Source organism: Phocoena sinus, chromosome 6 (assembly GCF_008692025.1).
Source record: "Phocoena sinus isolate mPhoSin1 chromosome 6, mPhoSin1.pri, whole genome shotgun sequence".
Lineage (NCBI taxonomy): Eukaryota > Metazoa > Chordata > Mammalia > Artiodactyla > Phocoenidae > Phocoena > Phocoena sinus.
Genome location: NC_045768.1, coordinates 112,967,940 through 112,987,924, shown reverse-complemented (window position 1 = coordinate 112,987,924; position 19,985 = coordinate 112,967,940).

Sequence of the window (19,985 nt, the reverse complement as noted above, 5' to 3'; positions counted from 1 at the left end):
TTGGGCCTCATATCTGAGGCCTCTCATCGGCTGACTGATGGAGAAGGGATTCCGGGGAAGGGGTTCCCGGCCTCTGGTCAGCAGGTACTTTGAGAGAGGCCACTGCAGACAGTGATGCACAGATGCCTGGCAGGCTCCTCAAAAGTGACACGTCCAAGGCTAAGCCACAGTTCTTTCTTTCAAACTGGCTTCATCCTTTGCTTCATCTTTGTGGTTGTCAGCTTCACTCCCGGTTGCTTAGACAAAAAACTGGGGGCTTTGACTCCTCGTTCTGTCACCCCTCACATTCAGTGCATTAGGAGACCTCCTTGGCTCTGTTTTTAAAAACCTGGACAGCAGCCTCTCCTAACGACCTGTCTGCCCTCTGCTGGGTCCGAGCCGTCATCCTCCCGGGCCTGGGTTACTGTAGTAGCCTTTGGACAGGCCTCCCTGCCTGTTGCCCTCAATTCCACAGCCAGAGCCACCCACTCAGACTGGAGGTCCTCTCTGTCTTGTGGTCACAATCCCACCATGGTTCTCCCACTCTCGGAGGGTGAAAGCCACCGTCTTCACCTCGGCAACAAGGTGCTCCGGCCACCCCACCCTCCTCTCGCAGTGGGTCCCTGTTGTTTGCTCTGCTGCAGCCACACTGGTGCCCTGGCTGTCCCCTGAACCGAAGAGGCTCAAACCTGGGGTCTTGCTACCCCCTCAGACACCCGCTTGGCTAATGCCCACTTGAGTTTTTGCTCACCTTCTCAAGGAGCAGGCTAGCACCTTAATTTCCGGCTGCACCGTGTTCCTCGCCAGCCTCCCAACCCTCTCTGCCAGGTGACCCCCCCCCCCATGGCCCTTTGTCCCATCTCACAGGCTATATGATGTACTTGTGTGTTGTGCTTATTATTTGTGGTAAACCTCCCGTGCTAGAACGTAAGCCCCATGATAACAAGTGTCTTTATTCACTGATGGGTCACAAACACTTATAACTGTGCCCACAAATACGGGCATTCAAAAATACTGGTTAAACATGTGGATATATCCTTTTGTTAAGCAAAAAAAAAAAAAACCCCAAAAGCAAACAAACAAAAAACACCGGGGTCATATTGTATAAATAAACTGCTTTAGCAAAACTCTTTTGCATGTGTCTCTTGAATATTTTCCCATGTCAGTAGACATGCAACTCAAACTTTTTTTCTAACTACATTAAATGCCACCGTATAGTAATTCTCTTTAGTGTTTAATTAGGTTACTTGTTTTAATGGTAATGTCTTTTTAAAAATAGCTTTGTTGAGACGTAATTCACACACCACAAACTTCCCCATTAAAAGTACACAAGCCAGTGGCAACGCATATTTACTGGAGGCCTGCCCTCAGCCAGGCTCTGTTGCAGGCCTCGAGGACGCAGCCAAGAGGAGCATGGCATAGCTCCTGTCCTCAGAGATGAGGGCTTGGGAGAGAACATCAATTAACAAGTGCACACAGAATTACTTCTTACTGTGGGAAGAGCTACAAAGGAAAAGAGATCAGGCTACTGGCCTGGCCACGGGGTCTGGGCCTCCTCTCCAAGTGTGTGGGACCTGAGTCCTCTGGGTGAGTGGGGAAGGGGGGGGCGGGGCAGGGCGGGGGGGGCACTAGAAGGAACTCGAACCCCTCAAGTTTGGGTTTTGTTTTTTTTTTTAACATCTTTATTGGAGTATACTTGCTTTGCAATGGTGTGTTAGTTTCTGATTTATAACAAAGTGAATCAGTTATACGTATACATATGTTCCCATATCTCTTCCCTCTTGCGTCTCCCTCCCTCCCACCCTCCCTATCCCACCACTCTAGGTGGTCACAAAGCACCGAGCTGATCTCCCTGTGCTATGCGGCTGCTTCCCACTAGCTATCTATTTTACATTTGGTAGTGTATATATGTCCATGCCACTCTCTCACTTCGTCCCAGCTTACCCTTCTCCCTCCCCGTATCCTCAAGTCCATTCTCTAGTAGGTCTGTGTCTTTATTCCCGTCTTACCCCTAGGTTCTTCATGACCTTTTTTTTTTCTTAGATTCCATATATATGTGTTAGCATACGGTATTTGTTTTTCTCTTTCTGACATACTTCACTCTGTATGACAGACTCTAGGTCCATCCACCTCACTACAAATAACTCAATTTCGTTTCTTTTTATGGCTGAGTAATATTCCATTGTATATATATGCCACATCTTCTTTATCCAGTCATCTGTTGATGGACACGTAGGTTCCTTCCTTGTCCTGGCTATTGTAAATAGAGCTGCAATGAACATTGTGGCACATGACTCTTTTTGAATTATGGTTTTCTCAGGGTATATGCCCAGTAGTGGGATTGCTGGGTCGTATGGTAGTACTATTTTTAGTTATTTAAGGAGCCTCCATACTGTTCTCCATAGTGGCTGTATCAATTTACATTCCCACCAACAGTGCAAGAGGGTTCCCTTTTCTCCACAACCTCTCCAGCATTTATTTTTTCTAGATTTTTTGAAGGCCATTCTGACTGGTGTGAGATGATACCTCATTGTAGTTTTGATTTGCATTTCTCTAATGATTAATGATGTTGAGCATTCTTTCATGTGTTTGTTGCCAATCTGTATATCTTCTTTGTAGAAATGTCTGTTTAGGTCTTCTGCCCATTTTCGGATTGGGTTGCTTGTTTCTTTGTTATTGAGCTGCATGAGCTGCTTGTAAATTTTGGAGATTAATCCTTTGTCAGTTGCTTCATTTGAAAATATTTTCTCCCATTCTGAGGGCTGTCTTTTCGTCTTATTTATGGTTTCCTTTGCTGTGCAAAAGCTTTTAAGTTTCATTAGGTCCCATTTGTTTATTTTTGTTTTTATTTCCATTTCTCTAGGAGGTGGGTCAAAAAGGATCTTGCTGTGATTTATGTCATAGAGTGTTCTGCCTATGTTTTCCTGTAAGAGTTTGATAGTGTCTGGCCTTACGTTTAGGTCTTTAATCCATTTTGAGGTTGTTGTTGTTGTTTTTTTTTTTTTTGTGGTATATGGGCCTCTCACTGTTGTGGCCTCTCCCGCTGTGGAGCACAGGCTCCAGACATGCAGGCTCAGCGGCCATGGCTCGCAGGCCCAGCCACTCCGTGGCATGTGGGATCCTCCTGGACCAGGCACGAACCCGTGTCCCCTGCATCGGCAGGTGGACTCTCAACCACTGCGCCACCAGGGAAGCCCTTGAGTTTATTTTTCTTTATGGTGTTAGGGAGTATTGTAATCTCATACTTTTACATGTACCTGTCCAGTTTTCCTGGGAGCACTTATTGAAGAGTTTGTCTTTTCTCCACTGTATATTCTTGCCTCCTTTATCAAAGGTGACCATATGTGTGTGGGTTTATCTCTGGGCTTTCTATCCTGTTCCATTGATCTATATTTCTGTTTTAGTGTCAGTACCCTACTGTCTTGATTACTGTAGCTTTGTAGTATAGTCTGAAGTCAGGGAGCCTGATTCCTCTAGCTCCATTTTTCGTTCTTAATATTGCTTTGGCTATTCGGGGTCTTTTGTGTTTCCATACAAATTGTGAACTTTTTTGTTCTAGTTCTGTGAAAAATGCCAGTGGTAGTTTGATAGGGATTGCATTGAATCTGTAGATTGCTTTGGGTAGTAGAGTCATTTTCACAATGTGGATTCTTCCATTCCAAGACCATGGTATATCTCTCCATCTATCTGTATCATCTTTAATTTCTTTCATCAGTGTCTTATAATTTTCTACATACAGGTCTTTTGTCTCCTTATGTAGGTTTATTCCTAGATATTTTATTCTTTTTGTTGCAGTGGTAAATGGGAGTGTTTTCTTGATTTCACTTTCAGATTTTTCATCCTTAGTGTATAGGAATGCCAGAGATTTCTGTGCATTAATTTTGTATGCTGCTACTTTACCAAATTCATTGATTAATAGTTTTCTGGTAGCATCTTTAGGATCCTCTATGTATGTATCATGTCATCTGCAAACAGTGACAGCTTTACTTATTCTTTTCCGATTTGGATTCCTTTTATTTCCTTTTCTTCTCTGACTGCTGTGGCTAAAACTTCCAAAACTATGTTGAATAAGAGTGGTGAGCGTGGGCAACCTTGTCTTGTTCCTGATCTTAGTGGAAATGGTTTCAGTTTTTCACCACTGAGGACGATGTTGGCTGTGAGTTTGTCATATATAGCCTTTATTATGTTGAGGAAAGTTCCCTCTTGGCCTACTTTCTGCAGGTTTTTTATCATAAATTGCTGCTGAATTTTGTTGAAAGCTTTCTCTGCATCTATTGAGATGATCATATGGTTTTTCTCCTTCAATTTTTTAATATGGTGTATCACGTTGATTGATTTGCGTATATTGAAGAACCTTTGCATTCCTGGGATTAAACCCCACTTGATCATGGTGTATGATCCTTTTAATGTGCTGTTGGATTCTGTTTGCTAGTATTTTGTTGAGGATTTTTGCATCTATGTTCATCAGTGATATTGGCCTGTAGTTTTCTTCCTTTGTGACATTTTTGTCTGGTTTTGGTATCAGGGTGATGGTGGCCTTGTAGGATGAGTTTGGGAGTGTTCCTCCCTCTGCTGTATTTTGGAAGAGTTTGAGAAGGATAAGTGTTAGCTCTTCTCTAAATGTTTGATAGAATTCGCCTGTGAAGCCATCTGGTCCTGGGCTTTTGTTTATTGGAAGATTTTTAATCACAGTTTCAATTTCAGTGTTTGTGATTGGTCTGTTCATATTTTCTATTTCTTCCTGGTTCAGTCTCGGCAGGTTGTCCATTTCTAAGAATTTGTCCATTTCTTCCAGGTTGTCCATTTTATTGGCATAGAGTTGCTTGTAGTTGTCTCTCATGATACTTTGTATTTCTGCAGTGTCAGTTGTTACTTCTCCTTTTTCATTTCTAATTCTATTGATTTGAGTCTTCTCCCTTTTTTTCTTTATAAGTCTGGCTAATGGTTTGGCCATTTTATCTTCTCAAAGAACTAGCTTTTAGTTTTATTGATCTTTGCTGTTGTTTCCTTCATTTCTTTTTCATTTATTTCTGATCTGATCTTTATAATTTCTTTCCTTCTGCTAACTTTGGGGTTTTTTTGTTCTTCTTTCTCTAATTGATTTAGGTGTAAGGTTAGGTTGTTTATTTGAGATATTTCTTGTTTCTTAAGGTAGGTTTGTATAGCTATAAAGTTCCCTCTAAGAACTGCGTTTGCTGCATCCCATAGGTTTAGTGTTGTTGTGTTTTCATTGTCATTTGTTTCTAGGTATTTTTTGATTTCCTCTTTGATTTCTTCAGTCATCTCTTGGTTATTAAGTAGTGTGTTGTTTAGCCTCCATGTGTTTGTATTTTTTATAGATCTTTTCCTGTAATTGATATCTAGTCTCATAGCGTTGTGGTCGGAAAAGATACCTGATACGATTTCAATTTTCTTCAATTTACCAGGGCTTGATTTGTGACCCAAGATATGATCTATCCTGGAGAATGTTCCATGAGCACCTAAGAAAAATGTGTATTCTGTTGTTTTCAGATGGAATGTCCTATAAATATCAATTAAGTCCGTCTTGTTTAATGTATCATTTAAAGCTTTTGTTTCCTTATTTATTTTCATTTTGGATGATCTGTCCATTGGTGAAAGTGGGGTGTTAAAATCCCCTACTATGATTGCGTTACTGTTGATTTCCCCGTTTATGGCTATTAGTATTTGCCTTATGTATTGAGGTGCTCCTATGTTGGGTGCATAAATATTTACAATTGTTATATCTTCTTCTTGGATTGATCCCTTGATCATTATGTAGTGTCCTTCTTTGTCTCTTGTAATAGTCTTTATTTTAAAGTCTATTTCGTCTGATATGAGAATTGCTAGTCCAGCTTTCTTTTGATTTCCATTTGCATGGAATATCTTTTTCCATCCCCTCACTTTTACTCTGTATGTGTCTCTAGGTCTAAGTGGGTCTCTTGTAGACAGCATATATATGGGTCTTGTTTTTGTATCCATTCAGCGAGCCTGTGTCTTTTGGTTGGAGCATTTAATCCATTCACGTTTAAGGTGATTATTGATATGTATGTTCCTATTACCATTTTCTTAATTGTTATGGGTTTGTTTTTGTAGGTCTTTTCCTTCTCTTGTGTTTCTTGCCTAGAGAAGTTCCTTTAGCATTTGTTGTAAAGCTGGTTTGGTGGTGCTGAACTCTCTCAGCTTTTGCTTGTCTGTAAAGGTTTTAATTTCTCCATCACATCTGAATGAGATCCTTGCTGGGTAGAGTAATCTTGGTTGTAGGTTTTTCTCCTTCATCACTTTAAATATGTCCTGCCAGTCCCTTCTGGCTTGCAGAGTTTCTGCTGAAAGATCAGCTGTTAACCTTCTGGGGATTCCGTTGTGTGTTATTTTTACCTTGCTGATTTTAATATGTTTTCTTTGTATTTAATTTTTGATAGTTTGAATAATATGTATCTTGGCATGTTTCTCCTTGGATTTATCCTGTATGGGACTCTCTCTGCTTCCTGGACTTGATTAACTATTTCCTTTCCCATATCAGGGAAGTTTTCAACTATTATCTCTTCAAATATTTTCTCAATCCCTTTCTTTTTCTCTTCTTCTGGGACCCCTGTAATTTCGAATGTTCGTGCATTTAATGTTGTCCTGGAGGTCTCTGAGACTGTCCTCAGTTCTTTTCATTCTTTTTTCTTTATTCTGCTCTGCAGTAGTTATTTCCACTATTTTATCTTCCAGGTCACTTATGCGTTCTTCTGACTCAGTTATTCTGTTATTGATCCCTTCTAGAGTATTTTTAATTTTATTTATTGTGGTATTCGTCATTGCTTGTTTCCTCTTTAGTTCTTCTAGTTCCTAGTTAAATGTTTCTTGCGTTTTCTCTATTTCCAAGATTTTGGGTCATCTTTACTATCATTATTCTGAATTCTTTTTCAGGTAGACTGCCTATTTCCTCTTCATATGTTAGGTCTGGTGGGTTTTTATCTTGCTCCTTCATCTGCTGTGTGTTTTTCTATCTTCTCATTTTGCTTATCTTACTGTGTTTGGGGTCTCCTTTTTGCAGGCTGCAGGTTCGTAGTTCCCATTGTTTTTGGTGTCTGTCCCCAGTGGCTAAGGTTGGTTCAGTGGGTTGTGTAGGCTTCCTAGTGGAGGGGACTACTGACTGTGTTCTGGTGGATGAGGCTGGATCTTGTCTCTCTGGTGGGCAGGTCCACGTCTGGTGGTGTGTTTTGGGGTGTCTGTGGACTTATTATGATTTTAGGCAGCCTCTCTGCTAATGGGTGGGGCTGTGTTTCTGTCCTGCTAGTTGTTTGGCATAGGGTGTCCAGCACTGTATCTTGCTGGTCGTTGAGTGAAGCTGGGTCTTGGCGTTGAGATGGAGATCTCTGGGAGATTTTCGCCGTTTGATATTACATGGAGCTGGGAGGTCTCTTGTGGACCAGTGTGCTGAAGTTGGCTCTCCTACCTCAGAGACACAGCACTGACTCCTGGCTGGGCACCAAGAGACTTTCATCTACACGGCTCAGAATAAAAGGGAGAAAAAATAAGAAAGAAAGAAACAAAGAAGAAAAGAAAGAAAGAAAGAAAGGAAAGGAAGGGAGGAATGAAAGAAGGAAAGGAGAAAGGGAGGAATGAAAGAAGGAAAGAAGGAAGGAAGGAAAGAAAGAAAGGATAAAATAAAATAAAGTTATTAAAGTAAAAATTATGAAAAAAATTTTAAAAGTCAAAAAAAAAAAGAAAGAATGGATGGACAGAATCCTAGGGCAAATGGTGAAAGCAAAGCTATACAGACAAAATCTCACACAGAGACATACACATACACACTCACAAAAAGAGGACAAGGGGAAAAAATAATATATCGTGCTCTCAAAGTCCACCTCCTCAATTTGTGTTATCTATTCAGGTATTCCACAGTTGCAGGGTACATCAAGTTGATTGTGGAGCTTTAATCCACTGCTTCTGAGGCTGCTGGGAGAGATTTCCCTTTCTTTTCTTTGTTCCCACCGCTCCTGGGGTTCAGCTTTGGATTTGGCCCGCCTCTGCATGTAGGTCTCTGGAGGGCGTCTTTTCTTTGCTCAGACAGGACGGGGTTAAGGGAGCAGCTGATTCTCGGGCTCAGGCTCACTCAGGCCGGGGAGAGGGAGGGGTACACAGTGGGGGGCGAGCCTGCAGCGGCAGAGGCCGGCGTGACGTTGCACCAGCCTGAGGCGCGCCGTGCGTTCTCCCGGGAAAGTTGTCCCTGGATCCCGGGACCCTGGCAGTGGCGGGCTGCACAGGCTCCCGGAAGGGGCGGTGTGGATAGTGGCCTGTGCTCGCACACAGGCTTCTTGGTGGCGGCAGCAGCAGCCTAAGCGTCTCATGCTTGTCTCTGGAGCTCCTTTAAGCAGCGCTCTTAATCCCCTCTCCTTGCGCACCAGGAAACAGAGGCAAGAAAAAGTCTCTTGCCTCTTCGGCAGGTCCAGACATTTTCCCAGACTCGCTCCCAGCTAGCCTGGCCCAGTAGCCCCCTTCAGGCTGTGTTCACGCCACCAACCCTAGTCCTCTCCCTGAGATTCGACAGAAGCCCGAGCCTCAACTCCCAGCCCCCCCGCGCCCACCCCAGCAGGGGAGCAGACAAGCCTCTAGGGCTGGTGAGTGCCGGTCGGCTCCGATCCACTGTGCGGGAATCTCTCTGCTTTGCCCTCCGCACCCCTGTTGCTGCGCTCTCCTCCGTGGCTCTGAAGCTTACCCCTTCGCCACCTGCAGTCTTTGCTCGCGAAGGGGCTTCCTAGTGTGTGGAAACCTTTCCTCCTTCACGGCTCCCTCCCACTGGTGCAGGTCCCGTCCCTATTCTTTTGTCTGTGTTTTTTCTTTTTTCCTTTGCCCTTCCCAGGTACGTGGGGAGTTTCTTGCCTTTTGGGAAGTCTGAGGTCTTCTGCCAGCGTTCAGTACCTGTTCTATAGGAGCAGTTCCACATGTAGATGTATTTCTGATGTATCTGTGGGGAGGAAGGAGGTCTCCATGTCTTACTCTTCCGCCATCTTCTCCTCGAGCTTGAGTTTGGGGTTTTTAAGGCATGAGCCACCCATCTCCTTGCATGGCCCTGCAATAAACCTTTCTCTGTTCCAGACTCTGATGTTTCAGTATTGTTTGGCCTCTCTTGTGTATGAGGCACACGGACTTGTGTTTTGGTAGCAATTATAGCGAGCCAGCCAGGATGTCTGTGCCAGTGGCCAGTGGACCCCAGCCAGGGGCAGCCCCTTTCCTGAGTTCCCAGCAGCTGCTGGAGCTCATTTTGCTCCAGGGAACTCGGAGGGGCTCTCCCTGATAGAGGTCGGCCGCCCCAGTGCACGAGGCTGTTGGGAGCAGGGAAACATCCAGAGCTGTGGTCCACATTTGGTGTTGCTTGGGGGTAAGTCACTCCAGCTTGTGCAGGCTGGGAATTCTCTCCACTCCATTTGGGCTGCTTCTGTTGCAGCAAGTGAGCCACTTTGGGTCCGTTCTCTTGAGAGCTGGACCACTCTGTTTGGAGGCCTCCGTCTGGGAGTGGAAGTGGAATTTTAGACTACACTTTCTCTGATTTTCTGTCTATGCGACTGTAGCTTATTTGTTGTTTGTGTTTTTGTATATGTCATTTTGGGGTGAGCCGCTCTGGCTTGTGCTTTTGTTTGTGGGACCGTGTTTGTTATTTGTATGTTGTATGTGTGTGAATCAGTACTTGCATTGGCTTGTTGAGACGTCTTTGGTGAAAAACGGAGCTCAAGTGTGATGACACCAGGTATCCTTTCCCATTATGTTCGGTTTTGCCTGTGGCGGAGCTTTGGTTGGGATTTTCCGTTTGCAGTGGGTGGGAATCTCCTTTTTGGTGCTAGGGAACTGTGATCCTGAGAGACCGTTTTGCACTGCATTTGTTTGTTTGGTATTTGATAACACCTGCTGTGATAATCAGAGCTCTATTCCATCTTATAGTGCCCCTACGGCCCAGCCGCTCCGCGGCACGTGGGATCCTCCCGGACCGGGGCACGAACCCGTGTCCCCTGCATCGGCAGGCGGACTCTCAACCACTGCACCACCAGGGAAGCCCAGAAAGAAGATTTTTTAAACACTGCATGAGCACTGTATTTTTTACACTCTAAAGAAAAATTGGTTAAGATGAAACTCTTTTGGAATTCCAAAACTGGTTTTTTTTTGCCTGTGCAGTTAGAGAAAGCTGGCTTGATGAAATACTTTTTTTTCAGAATTCTGACCCTGAGAAAATAAAAATATTTCTTGGAAAAAGCTTGAAGTTAACTAAGTAAACTTAACTTATTCCAACGTTTATTTTTGGTTTTGCATTTACCAGGTGAATTGCCATGACATTTGTGGTCACGATTCCCTATCTTTCTATTTGCATGTTGTTTGTTGTTAAAAAGAGGGATCTTTGTTTGAAAAAGTTAAGGAAATTGTTGAACTTCACCCTTTTGTTTTTCTCCTGTAGGAAGTAGACTTTGTTCTTTGTGTGTACGTTTGATTTGGTCTTGTGTTTAGGTATGCTGGCTATGGGAAACTCAGATTTGTTTCCCAAATGCAGCGCCTTGAGGGGCATTCTCCAGATTTGGACCATTTTTGGTTATAATACTGCTGAATTAACTTGTAAATGAGCTCTATTTAACTGACTCTAAAGTAAATGCTTACAAATTAAATACTTCCTAATACTTAGAAAATTGGCCAAAATGAATTTCAGGGCCTCATGATCTGGGTTGATATCTGATCTGGTATTGCAGCTAGCTTAAGCTTGTTGGTTTGTTAAGTATAACATTTCTGTTGTACCTAGGTTTATTAGAAATCAGATAAGACCTTATATCTGTTGCAAATTTGTCAGCAAGGAAAATAACTTGATATGATGAAACCTTAAGTCTATCTAGAATAGCCTATCTAGATTTTGGTAACTTGAAACTGAACTAAGTTAAATGACAAGAATTCATTGACTATCTGGGTCATTTCAAATAGGATAAAATATTTGAACGCTGGTTGCTGGGCAAATCTAACTTTATCTACCTTTGCCTTCTTAGGAGAGAAAAACTAAAGCATAAATTTCCAATCAAAATGCTGGAATGACAAACAGTTCACAATTACTTGCCTCTTGGTTTTCTCTAAAAATTAAGGTGTTTAAGAGTTGAGGATCCTAATCTAAATATGTAATTAAAGCTACTAAAAATCGAATGAAAAAATTTTCAGTATAGAGTGAGGAAGTAGGATCCGTGTTTTGAGTAAAAATGGAGTTTTGTGCACGGTTGGGCTGAGATTACATTAAAATTAGGTAAATAGATTTTGTTATTAAAAGTAAGCTCTGAGGGCTTCCCTGGTGGTGCAGTGGTTGAGAGTCCGCCTGCCGATGCAGGGGATACGGGTTCGTGCCCCGGTCCGGGAAGATCCCACATGCCACGGAGCGGCTGGGCCCGTGAGCCATGGCCGCTGAGCCTGCGGGTCCAGAGCCTGTGCTCCACAACGGGAGAGGCCGCAACAGTGAGAGGCCCGCGTACCAAAAAAATAAAAATAAAAAGTAAGCGGTGCAAGACTAGATTTGGTTCCTCTCTGTTAAGAGTACAAGTTTATTTAGAATGCTGCTTTTGATAAGAGGTTATATGAACTTCCTTGCCTTTAAGTGATCTGTATTTGCTTTTAAGATCTCTTCTCACTTTGGATAAGAAACAAGTATTGTCTTACAGTGACCGATGGTCTTATTTGACCAAGTGTTTTGAAACATTTTGACAAACTTCCCAAATATCAAATTTTAATTAAGGTTCTTTTGACCTCCAGCTAACTTTGGGATTCTTTAGGGGGCCGTTAAGTCATGTCAAGGAGGAATATTTAGTAAGTATTATTTGGTGTATTGAATTACTTGGGAAGCATTGTCAAAGGAGTGATAAGCCTTCTAAGATTATCCAGTACAGATAAACGTTACTGCTATAGATATTCTAGAAATTATATAAAGTGTCAGAAATGTAGATATGCTCTGGTATAATCTATCAGCCATAAGTCTGGTTATATCATTGCAACTTGATTAAGCTTCTTTGGCAAACCATTGTAATCAGATCTTTAACTTTGCCTTTTAAAGTCTTTAATAGACAGTTAAGCTGATGCTTTGCAAAAGTGCTTCATCTTCAGAAGATATAATAATTGTAAATATTTATGCACGCAACATAGGAGCACCTCAATAACAAGGCAAATACTAACAGCCATAAAAGGGGAAATCGACAGTAACACAATCATTGTAGGTGACTTAACACCCCACTTTCACCAATGGACAGATCATGCAAAATGAAAATAAATAAGGAAACAAAAGCTTTAAATGATACATTAAACAAGATGGACTTAATTGATATTTATAGGGCATTCCATCCAAAGACAACAGAATACACATTCTTCTCAAGTGCTCATGGAACATTTTGCAGGATAGATCATATCTTAGGTCACAAATCAAGCCTTGGTAAATTGAAGAAAATTGAAATTGTATCAAGTATCTTTTCCGAACACAACGCTATGAGACTAGATATCAATTACAGGAAGAAATCTGCAAGAAATACAAACACATGGAGGCTAAACAACACACTACTTAATAACCAAGAGATGACTGAAGAAATCAAAGAGGAAATCAAAAAATACCTAGAAACAAATGACAATGAAAATACAATGACCTTAAACCTATGGGATGCAGCAAACACAGTTCTAAGAGGGAACTTTATAGCTATACAAGCCTACCTTAAGAAACAAGAAACATATCAAATAAACAACCTAACCTTACACCTAAAGCAATTAGAGAAAGAAGAGCAAAAACCCCCAAAGTTAGCAGAAGGAAAGAAATCATAAAGATCAGATCAGAAATAAATGAAAAAGAAATGAAATGATAGCAAAGATCAATAAAACTAAAAGCTGGTTCTTTGAGAAGATAAACAAAATTGATAAACCATTAACCAGACTCATCAAGAAAAAAAGGGAGAAGACTCAATAGAATTAGAAATGAAAAAGGAGAAGTAACAACTGACACTGCAGAAATACAAAGGACCATGAGAGATTACTACAAGCAACTCTATGCCAATAAAATGGACAACCTGGAAGAAATGGACAGATTCTTAGAAACGCACAACCTTCTGAGGCTGAACCAGGAAGAAATAGAAAATATGAACAGACTAATCACAAACACTGAAATTGAAACTGTGATTAAAAATCTTCCAACAGGGGCTTCCCTGATGGCGCAGTGGTGGAGAGTCCACCTGCTGATGCAGTGGGCACGGGTTCGTGCCCTGGTCCGGGAAGATCCCACATGCTGTGGAGCGGCTGGGCCCGTGAGCAATGGCCACTGAGTCTGTGCGTCCAGAGCCTGTGCTCCGCAATTGGAGAGGCCACAACAGTGAGAGGCCCGCGTACTGAAAAACAAACAAACAAAATCTTCCAAGAAACAAAAGCCCAGGACCAGATGGCTTCACAGGCGAATTCTATCAAACATTTAGAGAAGAGTTAACACCTATCCTTCTTAAACTCTTCCAAAATATAGCAGAGAAAGGAACACTCCCAAACTCATTCTACGAGGCCACCATCACCCTGATAGCAAAACCAGACAAAGATGTCACAAAGAAAGAAAACTACAGGCCAGTATCACTGATGAACATAGATGCAAAAATGCTCAACAAAATACTAGCAAACAGAATCCAACAGCACATGAAAAGGATCATACACCATGATCAAGTGGCGTTTATTCCAGGAATGCAAGCGTTCTTCAATATACCCAAATCTATCAACGTGATACACCACAATAACAAACTGAAGGAAAAAACCATATGATCATCTCAATGGATGCAGAGAAAGCTTTTGACAAAATTCAACACCCATTTATGATAAAAACCCTCCAGAAAGTAGGCATAGAGGGAACTTTCCTCAACATAAAGGCCATGTATGACAAACCCACAGCCAACATCATCCTCAATGGTGAGAAACTGAGAACATTTCCTCTAAGATCAGGAACAAGACAAGGTTGCCCACGCTCACCACTATTATTCAACATAGTTTTGGAAGTTCTAGCCACAGCAATCAGAGAAGAAAAAGAAATAAAAGGAATCCAAATCGGAAAAGAAGTAAAGCTGTCATTGTTTGCAAATGACATAATACTATACATAGAGAATCCTAAAGATGCTAAAGAAAACTACTAGAGCTAATCAATGAATTTGGTAACGTAGCTGGTACAAAATTAATGCACAGAAATCTCTGGCATTCCTATACACTAATGATGAAAAATCTGATAGTGAAATTATGAAAATACTCCCATTTAGCATTGCAACAAAAAGAATAAAATATCTAGGAATAAACCTACCTAAGGAGACAAAAGACCTGTATGCAGAAAGTTATAAGACACTGATGGAAGAAATTAAAGATGATACAAATAAATGGAGAGATATACCATGTTCTTGGATTGGAAGAATCCACATTGTGAAAATGACTCTACTACCTAAAGCAATCTACAGATTCAATGCAGTCCCTATCAAACTACCACTGGCATTTTTCACAGAACTAGAACAAAAAATTCCACAATTTGTATGGAAACACAGAAGACCCAAAATAGCTAAAGCAATCTTGAGAACGAAAAATGGAGCTGGAGGAATCAGGCTCCCTGACTTTAGACTATACTACAAAGCTACAGTAATCCAGACAGTATGGTACTGGCACAAAAACAGAAATATAGATCAATGGAACAGAATAGAAAGCCCAGAGATAAACCCACGCACATATGGTCACCTTATCTTTGATAAAGGAGGAAGAATGTACAGTGGAGCAAAGACAGCTTCTTCAATAAGTGGTGCTGGGAAAACTGGACAGGTACATGTAAAAGTATGAAATTAGAACACTCCCTAACACCATACACAAAAATTAACTCAGAATTGAATAAAGCCCTAAATGTAAGGCCAGACACTATCAGACTCTTACAAGAAAACATAGGCAGAACACTCTATGACATAAATCACAGCAAGATCCTTTTTGGCCCACCTCCTAGAGAAATGGAAATAAAAACAAAAATAAACAAATGGGACCTAATGAAACTTCAAAGCTTTTGCACAGTGAAGGAACCCATAAACAAGACGAAAAGACAACCCTCAAAATGGGAGAAAATATTTTCAAATGAAGCAACTGACGAAGGATTAGTCTCCGAAATTTACAAGCAGGTCAATAACAAAGAAACAAACAAACCAATCCGAAAATGGGCAGAAGACCTAAATAGACATTTCTGCAAAGAAGATATACAGATTGCCAACAAACTCATGAAAGAATGCTCAACATCATTAATCATTAGAGAAATGCAAATCAAAACTACAATGAGATATCATCTCACACTGGTCAGAATGGCCATCTTCAAAAAATCTAGAAAAAATAAATGCTGGAGAGGGTGTGGAGAAAAGGGAGCACTCTTGCACTGTTGGTGGGAATGTAAATGATAACAGCCACTATGGAGAACAGTATGGCGGTTCCTTAGAAAACTAGAAATAGAACTACCATACGACCCAGCAATCCCTGTTTTGGGCATATACCCTGAGGATACCATAATTCAAAGAGTCATGTACCAAAATGTTCATTGCAGCTCTGTTTACAATAGCCAGGACATGGAAGCAACCTATGTATCCATCAACAGATGAATGGATAAAGAAGGTGTGGCACATATATACAGTGGAATATTACTTAGCCATAAAAAGGAATGAAACTGAGTTATTTGTAGTGAGGTGGATGGACCCAGAGACTGTCATACAGAGTGAAGTAAATCAGAAAGAGAAAAACAAATACAGTATGCTAACACGTATATATGGAACCTAAAAAAAGAAAAAAAAATGGTCAGAGGAACCTAGGGACAAGATGGGAATAAAGATGCAGACCTACTAGAGAATGGACTTGAGGATACAGGGACGGGGAAGGGTAAGCTGGGACGAAGTGAGCGAGTGGCGTGGATATATATACACTACCAAACGTAAAATAGATAGCTAGTGGGAAGCAGCTGCATAGCACAGGGAGATCAGCTTGGTGCTTTGTGACCACCTAGAGGGGTGGGATAGGGAGGGTGGGAGGGAGGGAGATGCAAGAGGGAAGAGATGTGGGGACATATGTGTATGTATAACTGATTCACTTTGTTATAAAGCAGAAACTAACACACCATTGTAAAGCAATTATAATCTAATAAAGATGTTAAAGTGCTTCATTTTCAAGAAGATTCATAGGAAAGACTTTCTGACAAACACAGATCTAGAGTAAATTTCAGATATACCGCTGAACTGAATAAGAAATTTAAAATCCTAATGGAAGATCTGATGGCTTCATAAAAAGTAAAAGGATTAGTTATTGTGTAAACTGGTGTATATGGTTTTGTTTATGGGTTTTGTCTGGAATATTCCTGATTTGGGTCTGTGTTCTCCAGATATAGGGAAGCCCTTCCCCTCAAGTTACTCATGACTTACAGCAATTTGGTAAATTATACTTCTGTGAGTCTGGCTATCTGGCAACCAGTCTCCCACGGAGTGCAAGATCCAGACTGGTTTTCAGTCTTATTTTCCTGAATCCCTTATACAAGATCTTTCTTATATAAGACTTGGATCCAGGACTTGGAACTTGGGAATATTTCCAACGTGGTATCCATTCCCCAAATCAAGGTAGGACTACACCCCATTTCAGCAGGAATTAGCTAGAGCAGTCATCGTCCGATTCCCTGAAAGACTTGGGGAAGGTTGAAACAGGATTGGAAGTGGAGACCAAGTCCCACCAAAACCGAATTCCTCTGCCGAGTTTATGATTAGCCACTCTGTCCAAAACATACCCACGTGCTCTCCTCAAGACTGAGGAGTATCAAAGAAAACGGGGGAATTGTAATAGAGCACAGCAGCGTGCAGCCCCTAGCACAGCCATTGCTGTTATCACGCCCACCCCCATGCTGTTACCAGGCAGTGGTTACCGGGAGACCACAAACACCATGGTTAGAGCTGTGTCAGAGGTCCCACTCGACCATTTGTCGGCACCGCTATGGGCCCCTCCCCCAAGTGACCAGCTGTCAATGAGCCACCGTTAGTGGGCCCATTCAGCCAGTGCTCCTCAGGCGAGAGTGAGGTAAGAGGCGGATCTTGGCCTTCTCCCTGGGGCCCTCCAGCTCACCCGGCCTCGGGCCTGGCAGGTGAGCTGGGGGGCCCAAGGAACAGACTGGGGTTGTGTCCTGCAGGGCTCCAGAGCCCTCACCAAGGCCACCCACTGGCCCGGCCCAGGCCCTGAGGCGGCGGTGACCCTCATCCCCATCCCTGCCACTGTGACTAATGGCAGCAGCAGTTTGGATGGGACACAGTCTGCAGGACCTGACTTTGTCATCTGTGTGGCCTGAGGAGCCTGAGGGCCAGTTGGGTTCTGGGCGCCTGGCTCCCTCAGTGATGACGGCTGGGCAGGGTCTGGGGACCCGGCCCTGAGGGTGCCGCCAACTGAGATCTGCCTCTTCAGCAGAGCCTGGGCACTGGCGGGAGGACCCAGACCTGGTGCTGGACGAAGGCTCCAGGGCAGGGTATGCACCCCCTCCCCAGCCCCCCGCAGGGACCCCTTCCTTTTAGCCAGGGCCTGGACCTCGGAGGGCGAAAGTCGAGCCTTGGGACCTTGCCCTTTCTTTTTTTTTTTCTCTGTACGTGGGCCTCCCACTGCCGTGGCCTCTCCCGTTGCGGAGCACAGGCTCCGGGCACGCAGGCTCTGCGGCCATGGCTCATGGGCCCAGCAGCTCCGCGGCATGTGGGGGAGGTTTACAGGAACATTGTGACCTGACCATGACCCGACCTCAACAACAACGGATCTGACACCAAGAAGCCTGCAACAACTAACTACGCCCCTCCCTCACCTTTCCTGTAAGGGGGCTTTGCTGAAAGCTTTCAGGGACATAAGGGTTTTTAAGGCTTGAGTCATCCATCTCCTTGCGGTGCCCTGCAGTAAACCTTTGTCTGCTCCAAACTCCAATGTTTTGGTATTGTTTGGCCTCACTGTACATCGGGCAGTGAGGGAATAGTTTGTGTACACTTTTATACCCTGACTTTTCATCCCATATGATCATTTTACCATACTGGTGTTTAGTGGTGGCCTAAAACTTAGTTAAGTGGATGAGCCATAACTGATGTAACATCTTCCTATCGTGAGACCTCTAGTCACCAAACCTCTACTCCCACCCCCAGGTTTTGGCTGTTTTAAATTACAATTACTCTCTTTGTAGTTTTTAGTGTCTTGCATATTTCGGGTAACTCTTTACCTGTCCATAAGTGGGATTCCTGGTGGGCAGGAGAGGGTTAAGGCAGCAGCTCTGGGTCCCTGGGACCGTGCACATACCCAGGAACGGGCTGCTTCCATGTCTGCCCTTGGCTGGCTCCTGGCGACCGAGCTCTTGGGGTACACGGACTGGAGGAGTGTTCTGCATGCCTGGGGGCTGATCCCTGCTGTCATGGTTTCTGCAGGTGGTTTATGCTGAACACCTGCTCTCCCTCTGCGGCAGGTGGGGCAGTTTTGCAACCACGGTGTCACCCATCCTTGCTGAAGGAATTAAGTGAGTCCCATGGCACTGCTGGGAGAGGACTCTCGGAAGCTTGTGTCTGGTTTCCCCTAGACTTTGCCCACGTGACTTTCCCTTTGAGATTTTGCTCTATCCTTCTGCTATAATAACCTGTAACTATGAATAGAACAACTTCTGGTCCTCTGAGTCCTTCCAGCGACCCATGAAGCCCAAGGGTGGTCTTAGAGACCCCGACATCCCTGGGCTGGTGGGCATTCAGTTGCAGATAACGGAAACTACTCTGCCTAGTTTAAGCAAAAAACATTTTTATCATGTATTCCGTGGTTTCCAAATGGTTGGCATGACTGAAAATGTGGATGGAGCGTTTTCCACAGGGCTGGGGACAGTTTCTAGCCCCGCATTTCCCTATTTCTGCCAGAAGAAGCGGACTCACCCAGCCGGGCAGTGGCCTGCTGTGAGGTCCTGCTGCCTTAGCTGTGCCGGGAGACGGGAACCCCATATCCTGCCCTCTCGCCTCCTGACTCAGTTCTGAACGCAGGCGTCTGGGGGACAGAGCTAACACCTGGGGCTGTGTCTGCAAGGCCATCTGGAAATGTGGCATTTCACCTTCCAGAGCTCAAAGACACAGGAAGGAGCTCAGCCTCTGAGCCAAGCCACAGCATCTGATACGCTGTGTCAAAGACTACAAACCTGTTAGTGTTTCTGGATCCTGCCAGACAGCGTTCCCAGCTTGGAAAGACGCACAAGGGCAAAGGCACCAGGCGAGGCTCCTGTCTGTGGTGCTTTAACGTTTGAGAGGCAGGAAATCTCTGGCAATGAAAGTGAACCCTGAGTGATAAGGGGGCAGCCTGCCCATCTCCTGCGCGTCCTGTCTCTGCCTTGCTATTTTCCTATGAAGAAGCAGATTCCCATAGACTGTCGTTAGAGGGCATGTTTCCCGGCTTGAAAGGGGGCTGTACATCAACTCCCCTATGTTGGGGACTTAATAAGAAAAACTAGGCCCTCCTGTGTATAGCCCAGGCTGAGCAGTTTGGCTCTTGTTGGAAACTACTGAATAAAATACATGGAAGGCCGGTTTTACTTTTACGAATTAATTTGCACTTTCCTCTCTCTTATCCCACTTCACAGGCTCGTCAGCTCCCCCATCTCAGCTGTCCTCTGCTGCCTGCGTGTCTCCAGTCTCCCAAAGGACCACCACCCCTTGTCCTAGAAAGGGGATCCAGGCTTGGAGCCAGCCAATTGGATTTGAGCTTTAAGGTAAGATTTTTGTTCAAGAACTTTAGCTGCCAGAGGTATAACATGGCATTCAGATGCTGGGAAAATAATAACCATGATGGAGATGTTTATATACACAAGGATGGTGGGAATGATAAAGAGGTAAACTTCCTAATTCCTCAGAGGACCACATAACTTTACAAGGACTGGGTCTTGGAATGCTGGTAAACTGTTCTACAGCAATAGAAAATGGATACAGGGTGTTTATGATACTGTGCTAATGAGATCCCATTCTTGT